The following is a 23,471-nucleotide window of genomic DNA, read 5'->3' on the forward strand; positions in this document are numbered from 1 at the left end:
TATATCTAAAATGTCAACTGTTTAGACCCAAAATTGTCAGAGGAGTTTGGTAGAGTTCTCAAAGGTCAAATCGTTAAACTTTGAACCCTTAATCGCCAAATTTCTGACCGAAAACTGATCACATCGATTTTCCCAAATCTCGGTACCCTGTATATCAAATTTCGAGTCTGTAAACTTAAAAGTAACAGAGTTATTGCGTAGGGAAATGTACATACACAGAGGCACAGACAGACAGATACACAGACAGATACACAGACACTTCACTTTTATGGATATCTATCGATAGATAGACTAATAGATTAAACCAAAATATATACGTATACATAAATATATATGGAAACAATTTTGTGTTTACTGTAAACTTTTTACGCAAATATTAATTATGCAAGTATAAATCATGTAGAATATCTGCACGAATATAATTACACGTAATAGTTAACTTAAGATGATCCTCCCATAAAATAACTGAAAAACCTTATAGGGAATTAATTAAAATGGATGTTTAAAAGAGTAGGCAAATTAGCTAGATCTTTTGCTAGTGAATGCAATTCCACAACCCATATATAAGAAAATTGTATTTTCTTTTTAAATAAATAGAAAAGAAGATTTTTAATATGAATAACAATACACACAAAAGAAAAACGAATTTATAGGAGTATAGAAGATAGATAGATTGGTTCAGCTCCAATTTAGTTTGGTAACTGTGGAGGCTCAGTCCATCTCCAATCGCCTCCTGTCCCAAAATTATGAGTCACTTGAGAACTTAATTGGTTTTCAACATATTTCTTCTCTCACTCAAGTCTTTATATGAAGGGCAAGAACTCACGTCCTCAGCCAATGCACACTTCTTGGCATTGGGGCACATCTCCCAATGGCATTTTATACTTCCACAATTTCAGAACCTTCTCAACGGACTGCATATCTCCTGCCAACCTGCAGAACACCCCTGCTTCTCTTGAACAACCATCATTTGCTAACCCACAGAACATCTGTTTGACGATTGATTAGAATTGGAATCGGGTATCAGAAAAATCAGAATTTTGGAGGTATTGGATTCAGTATCGGAATCAAAAAAATTGTGCTTATGTTTCGATGCTAAAGACGATTCTTTTAATTGTCTTTTTTTATAGGATTTTCTTTAAAACAATTTGTAGTAATAATAAAATAATAAATACTTCCTGTTTTTAAACTACCAGTAAAACTAAAATCCATAGATCATCTCCCACAAGTCTATTTTTACGCTTGAGAAAATACATGCACATGCACATCTCTAGAGTCAAATATTTAGAGATTTATGAAGAATCGAAATTGGAAGCAGGGATTGGAACCAGGAATCAGGAATTTAGTATGGAATCGGTAATTGTATTGGAATCAGAAAAAAATATTGGACTCGTCCATCATTAATTTTATCGCAATTCATTTCTAGCATGCATCTAAACATTTTCTCTAAGACATAACTAAGACATAACTAAAGTCAACATCTTAACAAGCTCCACACTGCTACAAAATTTACATACTGGCTCGGCATCTAAATATTGAACAATTTTATTCTATAATCTCAAAATATGGTGCTTAATCAATAATATTCCAAAGAATAATAAAAATAAATAGACAAAAAAATCAATCTTAACAAAACATCTCCACTACAACAGTTTAAAACGAAAAAGAACTTTTCTGAAAAGTAAAAACATTTTAAAAGGAAAAGTGTTTCAATGTAAAAAGTTTGCTTATAGAGTATCTGTTTCAAGTCAACTTGATTGTTGCGTGTGAGCGAATAAAGGAGCAATAAAATGTCATTGTAGAAATAATGTGTTGGAATTACAGGAATTGAAAGTTGTTTTTTTTAGGCGCGTCTTTTTTTTATACAAACGAAAATAATATTTAATTTCGAATGAAACAAATGATACTTACGTTACTGTCATGTCGCAAATAGTAACATATCCAAAAATTACGGAAAACGATAAAGTAGAAAAATGATTATTAATGAAAAACCGTTTTCGATAAAGTTTATACGAGAAATAAATTTTTCCTGAAAATTTCAATTATATTCGTCTCGTGACGTAAGCACCCCTGTTAACTCATCTCGTAAGTTAAGTAATCGTAATTTCGGTTCCTTTCACAACTTCTTTTTTCATTAATAATCATTTTTTACCTTATCGATTTTCGTAATTTTTGGATATACTACTACTGACAATTACATAGGTACCATTTGTTTCACTTGAAATTTAATGTTTTCGTCCGTATAATATAGAAGCAATATAAACAAGTTCTTGTTCAGTTGTTCCCTTAAATAATCAAATTCTACTCAATTTACACCATTAACAATTACTACACATTACATTACATTCATTAACCTTTATCCTCGAGTGACCTTCGGGCCTTGATAAGTATTGACTCACTTGTAAAAAAAACAAAAAAAACAAAAAAAAACTAAGAACCATAATAAAATCAGAGCCAGCTTAATAAGATGCCTTCTAACTTTTTCTACAAGTAGACCATCCACTGTTTTCCATTTTTTTTTTCAGAACTGAAAACTTGTAGGTAAATCTCTAAGTGGGAGTAGGAGGAAAATAAATAGGGATACCACACTTTGATCCTAGTCTAAAGAACCGGGAAGTTGTTTTCTATGCCTGTTTTGGACTTGAGTTGTTAATTAGTTTCGTCAGTTAATCTTGAACACCATGAGTATTTTACACTTGCAATATAAAGACAACATTACCTAGAATAATGTCTTTGTTTTTTGTCGCTGTTCTTTTCAAAAAATAGATTTCCCATATTTCAGTCCTATAGAATCATGTGGTGTTAAAATAAAATGAACAATAAAAATTTTTAAAATAACTGGCACTCAAGATTAAGGCATCAAGGAACATTTCAATACTAGAACTTAAATGGAACACGTACATCAAATCTGTTGCCAAGGCCGCTGGAAAGATGGTGGGATCTTTCTATCGATCCGGTAAATATCTCACTGCTGATGCTATTCTCTATCTCTATAAGAGCCAGGTACGTCCAAGGATGGAATATTGTTGCCACATCTGGGCAGGAGCTGCTAGAAAGGACTTGGCCTGCCTTGATAGAGTTCAAAATAGACTTTGTAGCCTCGTAGGAGATGTCCTTTTCTCTTCCTTGCAACCTCTATCTCACAGAAGAGATGTTGCGAGTTTGTCTCTGATGTATCGTTATTTTCATGGAAGGTGTTCAACTGAGCTTCAATCTATGGTCCACCCTCGCCAAACTTTCACAAGAAACACTCATCTAGCTGTACACACTATCAATAATTCCCCCCACTCTTTATCTGTGCCTAAACCTAAACGTAGATTCCATGAACAAAGCTTCTTTCTTAGAACTGCACGCCTGTGGAATTGTCTTCCATTTTCCTGCTTTCTGGCTGGTTACAATATGGTTGTGTTCAAGTCTAACGTAAATAAGTTCTTGATGAGCCGTTCTATATAAGTTATCAAATTTACCAAATTTTCATTACTAATGATTACTATATTGTCCAATGTCTACTGTACACTCTTTAACCCTTATCCTTGAGTGGCCTCTTGGCCTTGCTAAGTGGTGATGCCTATGTAAAAAAAAAAAAAAAAAAAATAAGAAGTCGAATGGCAAATTTGCAAAACCTTTTACGTTTTATTAAGTACCGGTTCATGGCCGCCAAGAATGCGGCACTTCGTAGACGTTTAGAATATTTCTCATGGCATAACTTTTTAAATGCTTGAACACGAGGTTTTCTGTCGATCTTTGATATTATTACGCAAAACCATGCTAAGTTTTTGTAACTAGTATTTGTTTTGTATGAAAACGTTGTATCATTGCTCAGTACTATTTTGGAATGATGTTATTGGTTGACATGAATCTCTAGAATATTGACGTCATAGAAGGTTTGGAGATAATGTAAGATGGGTTTTGCTATTGATATCCATATGATTACGGTAAGCCACTAATAATTGATTTAGGTTAACTTTGGCACCAAAGTTAATAGTTGTTTTAGTTCGTAAAAAAACAGCTAAAACAGCTAGGGAGATGTATGTGTTGAGAATAGGTACATACAAGTATTTTTTTTGGTTCCTGAATGTATACTCATCAGAGTATATTCTTGGTTAGCAGCATACAAGCTTTAATTATAATTAGCACCTCTCATTCTTGAGGAGATATAAACAAAAGCTAAGGAAACACTCTGCATTTGTGCATCTCATACACATGCACATAAGACATGGTCTATATTTAGGTTGATGATGGATCTAATGCCTTGGTTTTGTGGATTCTAGAGATCGAATAAATATTTTCTTCCTTCTTCAAAGCTACATATTTTTGATGAGCGATAGTAGGGTCTTTAAGGTTTCTGGTTTTAGATAGGTGAGAATTCTCGACCCAAGCTGAATCCAATAACATTGACTAACAAGTTAGTCTTAGACATGTTAAGACTATAAGGTTTTCGAAGATTGATGTGAGCTCTCCCTTTTCATAGGGGTCTCATGCTATTTCTATTATCTAATGATCCTTAATAAAATGTATAAGATATTGGTATAGGTCTTCATAAATTTCGCTCGCCTCCATTTTATTTTGCAAAAAACTAGCTAATGATGACGAATAAATTGTGCATGAGGGGAGCTTGCCAAATTCTCATTATCGATAGAGTGTTTGTTTTTCTTTCGTTCCTCTGGATACGATATGAGAGAAATTTGCAATTCGTTTAAATCATACAGGTCAAACATAGGAACCACGGGCTGCATTGTGTCACTTTGCAAGCACACATGAAAGATAATGCATGTCGTGATTGAACAGATAAAATTGCAGTTTTTATATTTTAAAGTTGGATAAACATGTGTCGTTCACTGAAAAATGGTGTGTATCTTTTAATTTATTCTAGGTCAATAGTAATTTTGTGTGAACAGTAGCCTGAGATGTTGGAAAATTTCTGTTTCTATGTCACTAATAAGATGCTGGAGGTAAACATTTTAACTGGGCAGACGTTATCCACCTGATAGTCAGGGACACGAACATTGAATTATCTACTATCAACAGGTGCAAAGAACTGGGGCTGCTGCATTGCCATTTTGGTGAATGGATTCTGGACCATGGAGTAGCTTCCGGTGGGGTTTCTTGATGCCATATTAGTGGGTAATTGTTACGGCTTTACCTAATCATGGGCTACAAAAGAAATATTTCTTTGTTTCTTTTTCTCCTTTACTTTCCATCTCTGCTCTGCTCTAACCAAGTCTGTTGACCTGTTCCACAAATCTCAAAACTCCATCATGAAAGTCTCCAGAAAAAATACATAATTAAACCAAGAACTCCAACTTCCAACATAGACCCCTACACTACCATGTCTCCTTCTCCAACATCACAGGGGTCTACGTTCCAACCTTCCAGAGGTTGAAATCCAATTACATAAGATAAAACCAGACCTATTATTCCTAAGCGAAACTGGCATTGGACCAACTATTTCTTTGGATGAGTTCGTAATTAAAGGATACTTTAACTTAACATTAAAATCTAACCCTCAAGATCGCCATGGGCATGGAATATGTGCCTACATTAGAGATGTCTTTCCATGTGGTAGATCCATCTCCCTCCCGCCCTGTATTGCCTCGACATGCGACATACAAATATCTGTGTGTGATGTTACCAAGCTAATCAAAAACCTTGATTCCAGTAAAACAACTGGCCCTGACGGCATTTCAATTATAATGCTGAAAAAGCTTCAATCAGAACTAACTCCCATACTTACAAAGCTGTTTAAGCGTTGTCTTAAGGAGAATTGCAACACCTTGGAAAACCTCATCAGTATGCTTCGTATTTAAGAATTCAGGTGATCGTTCATCTCTCTCTCTCAGTACAGACCAATAAGTCTCCTGCGTGTCATGCATCTGCGTTAAATAGAGAAGTAGTCAACCACTTTAGCAAAAATAACCTCTTTAGTGACACACAATATGGTTTCTGTTTTGCTAGATCTACAGCAGATGTGCTAACGGTTATATCTCATAGGATTAGTGAATCTCTCAATGAAGGCTTCCTTTCTGACATATCAAAGGCCTTTGATAGGGTATGGCATAAAGACCTACTTCACAAGATTTCCAGCTACAGTATAACTGGAAATGTTTTCTCAATTATTAAATCATTTCTCTCTGATAAGTTCAGAGTAGTGGTTGATGGGTAGAAATCAGGAACTCATAGTATTAATGTTGGAGTCCCTCAGAGGGCCATTCTAGGCCCCACTCTCTTCCTGATCTACATCAATGATTTCCCAAATCACATCCTAAGATCATTCATAGACATTTATGTTGACACCACTACCATCTTATAGCAACACTTCAAAGGCCGTAAATGACCAAGATCTCTCTGATCCTCTTGTCTCTGATCTTGATCTCATAGTATAATGGATAAAGAAGCTCCATATTTTGACAAGCTTCTGGGACTGACCTTTCCTCTTGATCTTAAATGGAATGCGTACATTAAAAATCCATTGTGAAGGTTGCTGGAAAAACAGTGGAATCTTTTACCGCTCCAGTAAATATCTCACTGCTGATGCAATTCTATACCTGCTGTATAAGAGCGAAATATATCCAAGGAAGGGGTACATTTGGGCAGGAGCTGCTAGAAAGACCTTATGCTGCCTTAACAGAGTTTAAAATAGACTTTGTAGCCTAGTAGATGATGCCCTTTTTTCTTTCCTGCAACCTCTTTCTCACAGAAGAGACGTAGCGAGCCTGTCTCTGCTTTATTTTTATTTTCATAGCAAGCGCTTGTCTGAGCTCCAATCTATGCTCCCCTCATCAAACACTCGTTTAGCTGAAATCGCTATCAATAATTTCCTCCACTCTTTATCTGTGCCTAAATCTAAACCTAGATTCCATGAACAAAGCTTCTTTCTTAAAACTGCACGCTTTCCTGCTTTCCAGCTGACTATAATATGGTCGTCTTCAAGTCCAACATTAACAAGTTCTTGATGAGCCATTCCCTTAAGTAATCCGATTTACCAAATTTCCACTACCAACGATTACTACAATACTGTTCTGTTGACTACTGTCAACAGGACAGTATTGTTATTAACCCTTATCCTCGAGTGGCCCCGAGCCTTGATAAGTGGTCACTCCTTTGTAAAAAATAAAAATTATTCAAAATGTTTCTTTACATTTAAAAACGACATCGTACATTTTGTCAATTTCAAACTTTATTGCAGAAAGAATATATATATATATATATATATATATATATATATATATATATATATATATATATATATATATATATATAGAGAGAGAGAGAGAGAGAGAGAGAGAGAGTGAGAGACAAATAAAAAGGAACAAACCGTATTATGTGTTCATCAACGTTTCAGCTTTATTTCGAGACTTCCTCTGGATGAATGAAGTTAAGAAGCAAAAAATACCAGTACAAAATATTTGAAAATGTTTCACGTGCAAAGTGTGACGCTGTTGTTCTATTTCAGAAAAACGGAAAAAGACGTTGGAAATTTAAAAAGGAGGGGGGGAGCTTGCGCTGTTAAAGAGAGGGAAATTTTAGTGACGTCATATAGTCGTCAATGTAATTTTAACAAATATGAACGTAGATAATATTCTTACTGGATTCTGTTGAAATTCAAATATAGGTTTGTAACAGAAATGAAATGAGTGTTATGTAATTTATTGATTGAGATTATATGTATTAATTATTATAGGGGGTGTTTGAATGGTGTGAGAGGGTTAACCTGTGTCTACAGTTAAATTATGTTCTTTTAATAAAAGTGTACTTATTAATGGCGCTATGTTATAAAAACCTGCACGTTGTTTAATTGTGCTTGAATTTGCGATAAGCGCAGATTCAAGAAGTCTCTGGCGCGGTTTATTTGAAATAAATTTAACTACTTTTGCTTGTTTAAAGTCAAAGGTGTGATTATGCTGCAATAAATGAGAGAATAATGCACTTGGAGAATTGCTATTTTTATATCTCTTTTTATTTCTCTATTTTGTCGGAATACTATTTCCATATTTCTCATCACACACACACACACACACACACACACACACACACACACACACACACACACACACACACACACACATATATATATATATATTAGTGGTGGGACAATTAATCAGAATCGGAAATCGGAAAAATCGGAACTTTTTTGGGTATCGGAATTGATATTGGAATTGGAAAATTTATAGCCTAATTTCCGATTCCAAGCTGATTCTTTTCTTTCTTGTTTTTTTTTTTTTTGACAATAAAAAATGAAACAAGCACAAATTGTTTTTATTAGAAGTTGTTCATTTACAACATAAGACTGAGAAAAGCCACAGAATGAGTTATAAATCTCATTTACAGATTTAACATTGATTCACAGAGTTTAATTTATTTATATTTATTAGTCATTTATCGAGAGATAACTTGCTTATTCCTTTTGTCAACTTTTCACACTTATTCGCTAAATGTCTAAATACCCCCACTGAGTGAGTTCACTTGATTATTAAAAGGTTAAATGCTCTGGAAGGGGTTTAAACTTCGTTGGCACCAGCTGTATATTGACAGTGTCTGTCATCGGCTTCTTCCTAAATAAATAAAGTTTTATGATGCTCAGCTTTGGAAGCAAGTGAAAAATATAGATGAAAGCTCCAATGAGTTTATCAAAATCTTGAATGATACATAAAGAGACTCGTTCACGGAAAACTCGTCCATGAAAAACTCGTCCATGGAAAACTTGTCCATTTTTTCTATGTAGGAAAACTGGTCCCTTATTTAATAAATATCGATTAAAAACACATTTTATGAAGAATATATTGTTTTTAAAAGAGACTGTAGTCACCATAATATTTTAAAAATATTTTTATCTTTGTACTGTTCTTTTAAAAAAGATAAAATCGATTTACTAAGCGCTCGCTTTCTACCTAGCTGGCTAAGTTTTTAGTGGGTTAACTTATTTAAAGCGTTTATTCAGTTCAAACAAAGTATAATATTTATACATAAATTTATACAAATTTATAATATTTAATGTTGTTTTAAAAAGAGTAAAATCGATTTTTCTACCTAGTTGGCTAAAATTTTTGTGGTTTAACTTATTTTAAAGCGTTTATTCAGTAAAAGAAACAAACAAGTAACGTCGAGTGTTACGTGAGAACAAAAAATAATGTTCGACATGAGGGTCCACATCTTAGGAGTCTTGATAATCGCTCAAAAATAGAAAATTAAAGAAAATACTGAGGAAGATTTAGTTTAATTTTCGATAAGTTGAACTATTTAAATTTAATACGGTCATTAAGTAAAACTTTGTTTCATCTGAACGCAAATTTATACATTATTATTATCTATATATTAATACGATAACGTGCGTGTTGTTTTTTGCATCACACTTACATCCGAATCGTTTAATTGTTATGTACTTCCATTTCTTGTAATAAATAATTTTACCAAGAATTCTTCATAGGTTTTGGTTTCGGTTTCGATTATAGCTGAAGTAACTAAAGTTTATATATATATGTGTGTGTGTGTGTGTGTGTGTGTGTGTGTGTGTGTGTGTGTGTGTGTGTGTGTGTGTGTGTGTGTGAGCCCTTTTAAGAACTTGGGATTCGGTTTTGATTCAAGCTGACGAACCCAAGTCATATAGTTATATTTGTTTATTTTTGAAATCGCAACTTTATAATACATAGAAATCGACAGAACATTAACTCTTTAATAATAAATACAAAATCTTCAAAAATTAAAATATTATATTTAAGTATATTTTACGACCTGGCTGCGGATAAATACTTTTGCAGATTTAGCAAAATAGCTACAATAATATCAGAGCATCTCCAGTTACGCTGGATATCTAGAATGCCAACATCAATATATTACATATGAATCAGACCCCTGTGGAATTTCCACAAGTCCCGCTAGTTATTATTATCATCATTATTATTATTATTAATATTATTATTATTATTATTATTATTATTATTATTATTATTATTATTATTATTAATATTATTATTATTATTATTATTATTATTATTATTATTAATATTATTATTATTATTAATATTATTATTATTATTATTATTATTATTATTATTATTATTATTAATATTATTATTATTATTATTATTATTATTATTATTATTATTATTATTATTATTATTATTATTATTTGCATCTCATTTTTGTTTTTAGTTTACAGCAAAGCAAATCAATTTAATAACCCACCAATTTTTCATAACTAAAATAAATTTTTTTACTTCATTCATAGAGAGAATGCACAGAATAGTAAACAAAGCACACGCCCTCCTCATGTTAAAAATGGTTTTCTAAATAGTAACGTTATTTAGAAATTCGTTCGTAACAATGGGAGGGGCGTTGTTAAATTTTTTTTTTTTTTTTTTTACATCGTTTTCTCAATAATTTTGCCTCCCAATCGTCGACTATTTTCAACTGTTTATGAAAACTTTCAAGTGGCATGTTGTAACGGATCAACGGATCTTTATATCACCGAAGAGGACGACCATCTCATATGTCCTTCGAAATCACGGTATGGGACAACCAAATATTTTGGATATATCGGATTACTCGATCACCTTTGATTTTCCCCTTGAATCACTACTCGTATGACCTTGCAGTAATATTCTGGAAACTATTGAACCCATTCTGATATTGGACTGCCCAGGTTGTATGATATCCTTTCTCTATGACTTTTAAGCACTATTTAAATAACTTTTAAATAACATTTTCAATATATGTGCTGAAAAGCAAAATATTTTTTTATTCACAGCTGAACATTTTGCTAATTGCATTTCATTTCCTCTGTCGTCAACAATACACCAATGTTAAAAACGTTAAAAAAAATCAATGTTAAAAACATTAAAAAATCAATGTTAAAACATTGAAAAAACATGTTGCAAACAACAGAAGCTCAAGTGGAACTTTTGATAGCGCAAAGGACTGCATATTCTGTGAATGTACAATTGACTTGGACAAGGGACGCTTTAGCTGGGTATGCACAGACAAATTTATGGAAACAATTTTGGATGGCTGTGAATCTCATTCAGATGACTGGGGACTGACTGTAAATGGCTGCATTTACATGAAGCAGATGGCCTTTATCAGCATTCCTGTAGATTTCAGCATTTGAGTTTTAGCATGTCCCTGATGCCAAGTGTAGAAAGCCAGAACCTTATGACAATTACAGTTTGAAAAAGCATCTAAACAGCGCTTTAAGGACTCAATCATATTTCCTGAAGGAGAAGGCTTGAACGATATTATTAACTATGAAAGAACATATATTGCAGATTCTGAGATCATATTACAAAGGAAAGTGTCAGGAAGATAATGAAGAATCCCAAAACGTGTTATTATTGAAACTGCCGCCAGAAGTGATATCAAGTCTGAGGTTTCCAAGTAGTGAGGATTTAAAGCTTGATTCAGTCTGTGAATAGCACTGGAAACAGTGTTCGCTAGGAAAGATGCAAGATGCTGCATTTAATCATGTCATAATAATGTAAGCAGTTCACCCACAAGTCATTGCATCACTACAAGTAAGACTTGCTGTGCAAGTCCATCATCTATATCGTTCCAAATTCATTGTGGATACTATTTATGAGATGGTATTTTGCTGCTCATATACAGAAGTGATGAGATTTGAAAAAAAATGCAGCAGAACCTGATGTTCTATGTGGAGACGTAGATTTGCTGGAAATGTCTGTCGCTGATAATGTGGATCACAATCTTATCACTCTGGATAGCAAAGGGACATTTCATGTGCTGATAAAGGCCATTTTCACCAAGAAAGTGGTAACTGCTGAAGCAATTGTCACTCCTGAAAGGCTTCTCTCAATATCATCAGCAACGTTTCCATAGCCAACATGTGTACTTCAAAATTATGCTATATATGGGAAAGGCAATGAAATGAACCCAATTGAATGGGGGGATGAAAACTCAAGAATGATCAGTTAGTTCCAGTTATGACCTAAAACAATGCTGCACCTGACAAACTCTTGAAAATTATCCATTGCAACTGTTCAGAGGGATAGAATTATCTCGATGCAACTGCAGACGTTATGGACTCCCTTATACTGGTGTATGTGACCCTTGCCAGACTAAAAACTGTAATAATTTAAAACAACATTCGAGAGGTTGATAGTGAGGAGGAGGATGACAGTCAAAATTGAAACTTATGTGCCTCTTTTAAAACTTGGGAAACTATAAGGAATCTGAACCTTTTATTTAAGGATAGCTCGCTCTGGTTCCATCAGCAATGTAGACGTTTTTATTAATTAATATCTATCTTATTTTTAGTTAGTATCACGTGTAGTGAGGATTCAACTTTCAGCCTCCAGAAGACTGTCACGGTTCAAACCTCTTTACAAGTGATACAAAGAACCTAATAAAATAATTAACACCTTTATTCAGTTATGGCTGATGGAATGAATTAAAAAAATTCCTTGTGAATTAAAAAATAGGGCTCAGTTTGAAATTCTATAAATTCCAGAGTTCAACATAAAGATGAACCTAAATATAGTCGAAGGTTGCATCGGCCAAAACGTTGAGGAATAAGACCCAAGATGAGTACAGTAGACTGAATAATCCGAATTATCAACCCCCATCTAAAAAGTTCGTTTTTAATCTTTGAAAAGTTCACTGAACTCTTTATTAACTGAAAATTTTCAAAAAAACGTTCAATCAATTAATGCAATCCGGCCAGAATTTGGTCCCAATTTCCAATAGCCACAGGTTATTTTCCATCTGATCAGAATACCACCTCTCTCGCATCCTTATTTTTTGCATCCTGTCGCAAGCAATTTCTGCGAGTCAACACCTTTTTTGACCCACAGAAAAGATAAACTCCCAATATGTTTTATTTTATCTTCATTTTTCTTTAGGCATTTTTGTCGACTCAGCTGCTTCTGAATGGGACTGATAAAACACATTGATTTAATTCTATTAAGTGAGGAAATTTACACACAAAAAAAATTTTAATTCATTTTCTTCAAACTGAGTAACCTTGAAAGCCTTCAGGCTTATCATTTCTTTCCACGGACAGACAAATATCATATCATATAATATATATATATATATATATATATATATTATATATATATATATATATATATATATATATATATATATATATATATATATATATATATATAAGGAAATTTGCTGAAGTGAGTTTGTTCCCTATGAACTCGAAAGCGGCAGGAACGAGTTTTATGAAATTTCACACAAAGGTACTTTATATGACTGGCAGTATTTTTAGATAGGCTTTGTATCGGAATTTTTCAATAAGTATTGATAATCGATAATAAAAATTCGCTGAAATAAGGAACAGACGATTTTGACCAAAGTTAACACCTTATGCAACCTAACATCACAAATGCATTTGAGAATTTTTTTTTATTACCACACAAGCCGAAAGACCCGACATATAAAATCAACAGTAGGTTCTTTAATATGGCAGGGGTGCGTTCGAAATGAATGTTTCTGTTTAAAGCATAATTGCACTATGATACTTGACTTTTTCATTTTAAACTTAAATTCAAGCCATTATCACGACAGAAGCAGTAAGGTCAGCCATATAAAATCAACAGTAGGTTCTTTGATATGACAGGGGCGCGTTTGAAATGAATGTTTCTGTTTAGAGTGTAACTGAAGCATGATACTTGACTTTTGCATTTTAAACTTCAAGACATTATATATATTTCGATAACAATAAAAATATGGCAATGAAATATTCGTTGATCATCATTCAATCCTGAACAACGTTGGGTCTCTTGCCAGTATGTATATATATATATATATATATATATATATATATATATATATATATATATATATATATATATATATATAATGGTCAGATTTTCAAAATTTAAGCTCAATAGATGTAATTGTTTTAACTATAGGGCATGTAGAAATAAATAATAGGAAATTAGATTCCAGTAATTATGTCTTTATTCATTTTAAAAAAAAAAACAGTTCTTAACGAAAATAAGATTATTTCGATTATCGATTATCGATACTTATCAAAAACAAAACGATCTAAAAATACTGCCTGATACATAAAGTACCTTTGTGTGAAATTTCATAAAAATCGCCCTAGCTATTTCCGAGTCCATAGGGAACAATCTCTTTTACACACACAGACAAAGTTCTTTTTATATAATAGTAAAGATAGATATAGAGGTTATCCTCTTATGGATCAGCAGCTAATAAGAACTCGCCCATAATGGAACATCTAATCTTTCTCACGAATCAACTTACTGTATTTCTGTTTTAGTTTATATAGTTATGCTCAGGTGGTCATCAGACAGCTGAGCACTAACTACGAAATTCAGCAGATTGGAATATTCCACTTCTATTTCAAGGGGACAGCTTTTTTATAATACTGTCTCTTCGATAACCGTCTTCAGTTTCAGTATAAAAACTTAAAACGAAATTTGTGTCTTTCATATCAATTTAATGAACATAATAGTTTTGCAGATAAACATTGAACCAGATGCTATTTTTTTCTGTATAATAAATTGCAAGTCTTATTTTTCATTATCCATCTTTTATAGAAACAGCATGCACTAGCCACGGTGAATTACTGAGTTTGAAGAGTCCCTATTTTATAAATGTCCGATCATTTAAAGAATATTAACTGAAATTAAAATATCATAATCTTAAAGTTGAGTTTTTTCTCACTTTGATATTGAAAAAGCCTACTTTTTCGATTTTAAAATTATTAAAACGAACTTCATAATATACTCAGTCATGGATATCCAAGCAATTAACTAATTTGTATAATTGAAAAATGAGCGTTAATTACATTCATTTTTTTTGTATAAGCCGAAAATGAGATATTTTAAATAAATATTTAAAATAAAAAATATTGCGCTTGTCTGATCTTTTAACAGTCACGTTTTGAATTCCATGTTCAGCGTTCTTTTATTATTTGTATTATTTCAATTATTCAGACTATTATTCTCATTTTAAATGTTATTTTGACAATGTTTCTGTCGATGTAAACCACGACCTTCTTAAGGGGCAGCTTTTCAAACTCGGGAATAAATGAAGGATTCCATTCAGATTCCATGTATATTTCCATAATTTGGCATAAAGATTTCTGAGTTTTATAAGATGCACCTGAAGATGGTCGAACGTTATAAAGATAGAACTCAAGATGAGAATAGCAGCCTATAATCCAAATATTACATGTTTTAAGGTCTTCAAAAATTGGTTTCGTTCTCAATTACAGTTTTTTTTCGGCAAATGGCACGCAGCACACATTTGTCCTAAATAATAATATTTAGATGTGAATAAAGATAGAGTTAGTATTGTACAGTAGAAAAGATACCCGCACTTTGCACAAAACATGATCGGTCCAGTGGTATGGGCCGTAAGAGAGTATCCATATACATAGGCTATGACCTCGACCTTGACCTTGGAAAATGGTGTACACTATCCCTAGGTGGATCGTTTTTGTTTGAATCTTGTTATATCTATTTTAATAAAGCCGTATTCCTGTCTATTCATAATTTGATTAATATGTACACTATTTCACAAATTAATTTTTTATACTGAACACGTACGCTTACATTATTTCTATATATACTATTTATTCCAAGAGAAATCTACATTTAAGGATTAATTTCATTTGCATATTATATTTAAAAAATCTATTTTAATAATTAGCTCAATGTTATTTGGCTGTATTTAATTGTTTTAATTGTTCTACTTAGAAAGATTATATAAAATTGATTGATTTAATTCATTTTTGATTCATATTTAATTTATTTTCAATTATTATAGCCTACACCAGTTGCATTTAAAGGGAAAGTAAGTTTATTTAAGTTTTTTCGCTTTTAAGCTATTTCAGGTTAATTTTCACAGATGAAAATTAACCCGAAATAGCTGGATGGAAACTTCTGCTGACACATCACCACTACAACTACAGAAGTCAGCAGAATTAATCAACACTCCAGACTATATTACACCACGTCTTTTATTTACAAAATCTGAGAAAACAAAATACATGTGGTAGTTTAGTGGGTAGATAATGAAAGAAGATTCATTTGTTTCTTTAAAAGACATAATGTTGCTAGCCTCAGTCTTTTTTTATAACTAGTATTTTGGTATGTGTTTATCCACTTTTTTTTTGTTTTGATTGTTAATCAAGTAGTTTCCATCAATTAACTGCTTTGACACCTCATTGTAATATAGCTTCCTATCCAAGTAGCTTCTTTGCAAAACTGCAAGTTTGTGGAATTCACTTTCTACTGACTGTTTTCCTCCTACTTATAACCTTGGTGTTTTCAAGACAATAGGCACTCTCCAATCTTTCCAATAATCATCTTGCATTGTTATAAACTCCTTACATCAAGTGGCTCTGTAACCAAGTTATGGGGTTGATATGCCATTATAGAGAAAGAGCCAAAAGAACGAAAAAATAGGACGATCAAATGACTCTTTGGTTAGAACAGACAAAGGAAAAAGTATGTCAAGAGATACTTATTGTTGTAACGGTCAGAGTTTGGAGTGAGCTGGCTGTTTATTTTGAAACACAGAATTCGAGATGAAATGACAGGCGGTTGTTTATTTTAGAAAACAAGGTTTGAAAGCTGATGGCAAGTTTTCTTGTTGTAAACAAATACAAACTCGTGATGTTTAAAGAGCATTGATGGATATGTATATATTCCTCGAACACAGAGAAAAGAACAGAAGGAGAAGAGAGGAGGGAGAGAAGAGAAGGAGAAGAGAGGAGGGGGAGAAGAGAAGAGAAGGAGAAGAGAGAATTCGATTTTGGCGAATTCAGATGGTGTTAAAGTCGGGCAGAGAGGGCTTTTGACTTAAAACACGTATCTCCAATGGCCGAAAAACTTATCTGAACTTGAGTCACAAGCTACCGTTTTAAAATAGCTACAGCCAACTTCCTTCAAACTCTGAAATATTATTAGACCATTATTATTGTGAATAAATCCAGATTAATTGTTTATTCGTATGTGGAATCGTTTTTATTTCCTTTTTCACCACACTAAAATCCACGGCTCTCTTATCGGCGATGTTCGCCGGTAAGCGGGTACACAACGTCAGGTCCGGAGTATAAATTTAGACGACCAACTGATAATTCTGTCACTACCAATACCAGCAACATTAAAACGGCTAAGAATTATCACCGGCAGTGGTCACTGGAAGGACGAAAATAGTGAGCTGCAAACTACCAGAATCGGGTCGTTTTCAGGCTGCCGTGATTGGAGTGGAAGAGTTCTGAGGTCGACGATCGTCTCAACCGACCGGCTGAAGGGGGTGACAGCTCTATGGGTTGTCTGGAGTGATTTCATAAAAAAATGTCATCATTTCAATCGTGCATAGAATTTAGGATGAAAATATTCTAGCACACAAACCTGTTTTTATATATATCTATCTACATATAAAGGTGAGTTCTTTATCGCTCTGACGTTGATAATGACTAACGCTGGAGTGCTGAATATTTTAGTTTCGATTCCAGCTGATGGCACTGAAGTCATTTTTTTTTTTTTTTTTACTTTTGAATTCATTACTATGTATTTATATTGGGTACAATATAATAATCAATAGAGAATTTGCTCTATAATAAGAAATATGAAATTTGCGTGAATACATATCAGTTGAGTGGAAATGGAGGGCAAATTTCTGGATTAAGTGCTCAGTGGAAATACATAAACGGGGACATGGAGTATAAAAGTACATTTCCGTTGAGTGGAGGTACAAAAACTGAAAGGCATGAAACATAAACAATTTCAACAAACAAAGCAACAAATCTTAACTTCCTGTTCACTCTTTTATGCTACATGTTTCGGCTTCGATTCTAGCTGATGGCACACAAATCATGTTTTTTTTTTTTTTTACTTTTGAATTCACTACTATATTGATTAGGTATAATATGTGTAATAATCGGGTGAGAATTGAATACGAAATCTGCATTAAAATATAATATTCAAGCATATTTTATAACCGGTCAACGCTAGGCGGCCTGCTAGTATAAAAGTGACCTTGTCTGTGTACGTGCAAAACTTCTTTACCCAACTCCTCTCTGAATATTTGGTCTGCAGACTTGAAACTTGATATGTAAGGTATTTGGACCTCGGCAATACTTTCAATTTAAAGCACTATGATACTTGACTTTTTCATTTTAAACTTAAATTCAATTCATGATAGCTGAAGTTTCCATCTTCCTCTCTTTGTCATTGGAAACGTCTTTTTTTTGTTAACATTCTCATACATTATCAAAAAAAAAAGAGCAAACTCAATTGGGTCTGAATAATTTTGGGGGAGTTTTACCTTTAGAAATAGCCGCTAAAGGTTGAAAAAAAATTTGATCTCAGCAGGAGTAAATTGACTAATTTCAGAAATGTGTACATATACATTTTTAGCTTGACATTCATAGATCCTTATGCTTGAGTGGCCTCCGGGCCTAGAAAAGCAATGACTCTATACTTTAGTATTAAAAAAATTAAAAAAATCAAAGTAAAATATTATAGAAATACATATCGGTTGATTGGGTAAATTCCTAGGACAGATCGTACAAAAATGTGCAGAGGGACTATTTTTCTGGGTCAATTGCAATCGAAATATGCATCAGTTGAACTGGTAGCAGTATTTGAGACTTAAGTCATATCGAAATATACACCAAATAAGTAAGCGGAGTACTATAAATTTTGGGGTATAGTAGACACCTCGGGGTGCACGTCTAGATTAGTTTACTATGGAGATTCAGCAAGTCAGTGGCACTTACCTTAGGCTGATTGAACGGGCTTCCTCTGAAGGAGGAAATCTCAAGGGAATATCAAATTCACATGTGATCCCCAGTTGCATGTATATCCCCATCAGGGGAGATGACAACATTAGATTTTTTGCAGTTATTGCAGAGAGGTGTCAAAATCTGCCTACATACAGCATCTGCTACTCCCAAATGGTCACCCATCTGGTACTGACCAGTCCCAACGTTGCTTAACTGGTGATCTAATGAGAACCGGTGTGTCAACTTGATTATGCCATGTATTTACTATAAAAACACCTAGCAAGAAGGAAAATAGGTTTTCTGGGTTAAAAAGTACAGAAATGACAGTGTGGAGTCAGAATTTAGTTCTGTCAGACAGGTCAGAAATAGAATTTGGAGCAGATCCATTGGTTAGACAAAAAATACACATAGGGTAAATGGGAATAACAGAATTGATTTATCTGGGTCAGATCGTATAGAAATATACTCATATGCATACGTCAGCAACACAGGGAGGTATACGGGTCAAATCAGATCAGCATAAACTAGCCAAGCATGAAAAGAGCAACACATCATTAGAAGAATTGACAGTAAAGAGTTCTGAAATTCTACGAAATATGGCAGACATAGGAATGGCAACAAAATATTCTTTGGAGTATGTTAATTATTAAGTTAATACACATGAGGTTGATGTAAGAAGAGATTGAATGTGCTGTGTGAGCTATGGACCAAAGAGGTAGAAACACATGTTGTTACCATGTATTGGAATTAATTTTACCTTGGGAAAAACTTTTTTGGAAATGTTTTCTCAATCATTAAATCATTTCTCTCCGATAGGCTCATAAGAGTAGTGGTCGATGGATAAAAATCGGAGGCCTGCAGTATTAATGCTGGAGTCCCTCAAGGGTAAATCCTGAGCCCAACTCTCTTCCTGATCTACATCAATGATCTCCCTAAACACATACTTAAATCATTCGTTGACATCTATGCTGATGACACGACCATCTACGGTAACACATCAAAGGCTGTAAATGACAAAGTTCTCTCTGATTCTCTCTCCTCTGATCTCGAGCGCATGGTTCAGTGGGGGAAGACGTGGCTGGTTACCATTAATGCATCTAAAACCAAACTCCTATCCTTACATCATCAACGCTTTGATCCCCATCTGGCATCAATTGGGATGGATTGCTCTTGTCTGAGAGAGGCCCTGTGTTTTGACAAGCTTCTGGGTTTGACCTTTACTCCTGATCTGAAATGGAACACGTACATCAAGTCTGTTGCCAATCCTACAGAATCATGTGGTGTTAAAATAAAATAAACAATAAAAATTTTTTAAAATAACTGGCACTCAAGATTAAGGCATCAAGGAACATTTCAATACTAGAACTTAAATGGAACACGTACATCAAATCTGTTGCCAAGGCCGCTGGAAAGATGGTGGGATCTTTCTATCGATCCGGTAAATATCTCACTGCTGATGCTATTCTCTATCTCTATAAGAGCCAGGTACGTCCAAGGATGGAATATTGTTGCCACATCTGGGCAGGAGCTGCTAGAAAGGACTTGGCCTGCCTTGATAGAGTTCAAAATAGACTTCGTAGCCTCGTAGGAGATGCCCTTTTCTCTACCCTGCAACCTCTCTCCCACAGAAGAGACGTTGCGAGCCTATCCTTGTTTTATCGTTATTTCCATGGCAGGTGCTCGTCTGAACTCCAATCTCTGCCCCCCCTCGCCAATCTTTCGCGAAAAACACCCGTCTAGCCGAATCCACTGTGAAAAATTTCCCCCACTCTTTATCTGTGCCTAAATCAAAACGTGGATTCCATGAACAAAGCTTCTTTCTACCTGCTTCTCACCTGACTACAACTTGGATGTGTTCAAGTCCAACGTTAACAAATTCCTAATGAACCGCCCCCTTAAGTAAACACTTCATCAAATCTCCACACTAACGTAATGTACGTACTTGCAATAACCCTTATCCCTGAGTGGCTTCCGGGCCTTGATAAGTCGTGATCACTGTGTAAAAAACAAAACAAAAAAAAACTTCAATTCTCACACGTAAGAATGTGGTAACAAATCGATGATAAGCTCTGAACAGAATAAGGTGATGGTTGGTTTGTGAGGAAGAACACGGCGTGTGTACAATATTTAAAACAATTTTACTGGGTGAACAAATGGATGATACAAGAAAAAATTGTACAGAAAAGAAGAGTTGCGAAAAACGTGCTCCGAATAACAGGTGGTCCCTCAATTCTGGTTCCTTTCATGTCGGACTTTGTGCAATCCAGCACTTGTACATCCTGTCTCATGTTTGTCACAAAAAATCTTCAGTTCAGTCAGTAATGGTAGAAAGGGGACTGGCTTTCTGTGTTTTTGGCATGCATCACCGAGCCTCAGGACCCCCCCCCCCCCCAAAAAAAAAAATGGTGAAAAAAAAGCAGGGCATACTCATGCGAGGGTTTTTATAAACCACCTCATGTGACCCCTAAATCAGCAGAGACCAGAAATTCTGTCAACCAAAAGGATCAGGAAAATAACTCATCAATAAGGAAAACGTTGGGGGAGGCATGAATTAACATGAATTATCTAACATGACATCTGGGGAGTATTTATATATCTGATATGATATGATATCTGGGGAGTATATATATATATATATATATATATATATATATATATATATATATATATATGAAATAGAATACTTATATAAAATATGTTTTGAAGCCATCCAATGCAAAAAATAATAAATGTTATAATAATGTTTATCGATACATTCCAGCGAAGAAACTCGCCCTTGTCAAGATTCGTTTTTTTCCTTCTTTTTATGCCTTATGATTGTACTTTTAGGCAGGACATACACACACACGCACACGCACACACACACACACACACACACACACACACACACACACACACACACACATATATATATATATATATATAACCTCGTTAAAACTTCCTTGGTTGCTTCACCTCTGGAAAATATTAACCTGAAATCATATATATATATATATATATATATATATATATATATATATATATTAAGTAATGTGATTGATAATTTAAAATTTAAAAATCAAATTATAATTAAATTAAAAATCAGTTTCACAAGAAGGAACAACAACAAAATCAATTATCTGTACGATCGTTTCGGAAAACCATGTTTTTATTGTGGTAGACATCAAGTTACGGACAATAATTATTACATATAGTTTTTAAAAAAAAAAAATCTCCTCGTCAGCAAATTTTAAAGGGTTTTTATTAAATCTAAAAGACACCATAAATAAACCTAGCATTAAAAGTAATGCAGATGTATCTGAAAAAAATTGAAATAAAAGGTCTGGATTTAAAATTGATAAGAAAATTAATATGGGTTAGAGATAGAAAAGAAATAGAGTAAAATATAAATTTGAATTTAAATCATAAATTTGCTTTAAGTACAACATTACAAATATATACATGCATATATATGAAAAAATAGACACATACATACATATACATAGATATACAGGTATATACATAAAAATATAGGTACAAAAATTTACCTTTTAGTTTTTCGCCTTTTGAAATCAGGAACTATGGTTAAAATACTCATATGTGATGTTTGCTATAGCTTTTCACCTTATTGAATGATGAATTTTAAAAGGGGGACGCCCGTGCAATAAATTATTTCCGTTAGCGTACTTTTGATTTAAAGACGCCACGGTTTATATTTCGAATGTTGTTTGTATAATTGCATAATGCAAGGGGGGATAATTAGTCATATTTTCTTTAATAAAAGGGCGCAATGGGGGATAATTAGTCTAACTTAATTTATTAAAAAAAAAAAAATTGTAATCTATTTTTACTAATAAGTAATTTTTAATGATTTAAGGTGGTTTATATTTATTAAATTTAAACCAACGTTCATGACTACATGTGAATATTAGTTCCTGTCTATTTTCTCCTTTATATATATATATATATATATATATATATATATATATATATATATATATATATATATATATATATATATATATATAAAAGCATGAAAGACACCCTTATTATAATTAGTAATGAAGATCGCTGTGAGAGGGTCCTGATGGGCCTAAGAAAGGTAATATTGTTTATTTTCCCTTGCCGATAACTTGGACAGTCACTAAGTTAACAGTGGAATGTAAAATCCGGAGGTTTGCGGCGATTTGACACTGATTAAAGTGTTTGCTTTTAGATTAACTTTTAATTTGTCTCTGTGATTTTTTTTGTTTATGGAAATCGCTTCGGACAAGACATGAAGCTAAAACATAATACTACTTCAAGGTCAAAACCAGCCAGCGATAAATGCTATATGAATAATTTCCAACTCAGAAAGCAGCAATTCTTCCCGATGAGAGCATTGATGATGTAAAGATAGAAGCTTGGTTTTAGATGCATTAAAATTTACCAGCCACCTCTTTCCCCATTGTACTATGTGCTCACAATCCGAGAAGAGAGAATCAGAGAGAACTTGGTCATTTATAGCCTTTGAAGTGTTGCCATAGATGGTAGTGTCATCAGCATAAATGTCTACGAATGATCTTAGGATGTGAATCAGGAATAGAGTTGGACCCAGGATGGAACCTTGAGGAACTCCACTATTAATACTGTGAATTTCTGATTTCTGCCCATCAACCACTACTTTTATGAACCTAAGTCTTGTTTTTCAAATCCAGAAATGGTAAATGAATGCAGGTAAGTAGTAAAATATTGTAATAAATGCATTAATCGTTCCGGTAGG

The sequence above is a fragment of the Euprymna scolopes genome, chromosome 1 (genome assembly GCF_053919585.1).
Source record: "Euprymna scolopes isolate OS-2025 chromosome 1, ASM5391958v1, whole genome shotgun sequence".
Classification (NCBI taxonomy): Eukaryota; Metazoa; Mollusca; class Cephalopoda; order Sepiida; family Sepiolidae; genus Euprymna; species Euprymna scolopes.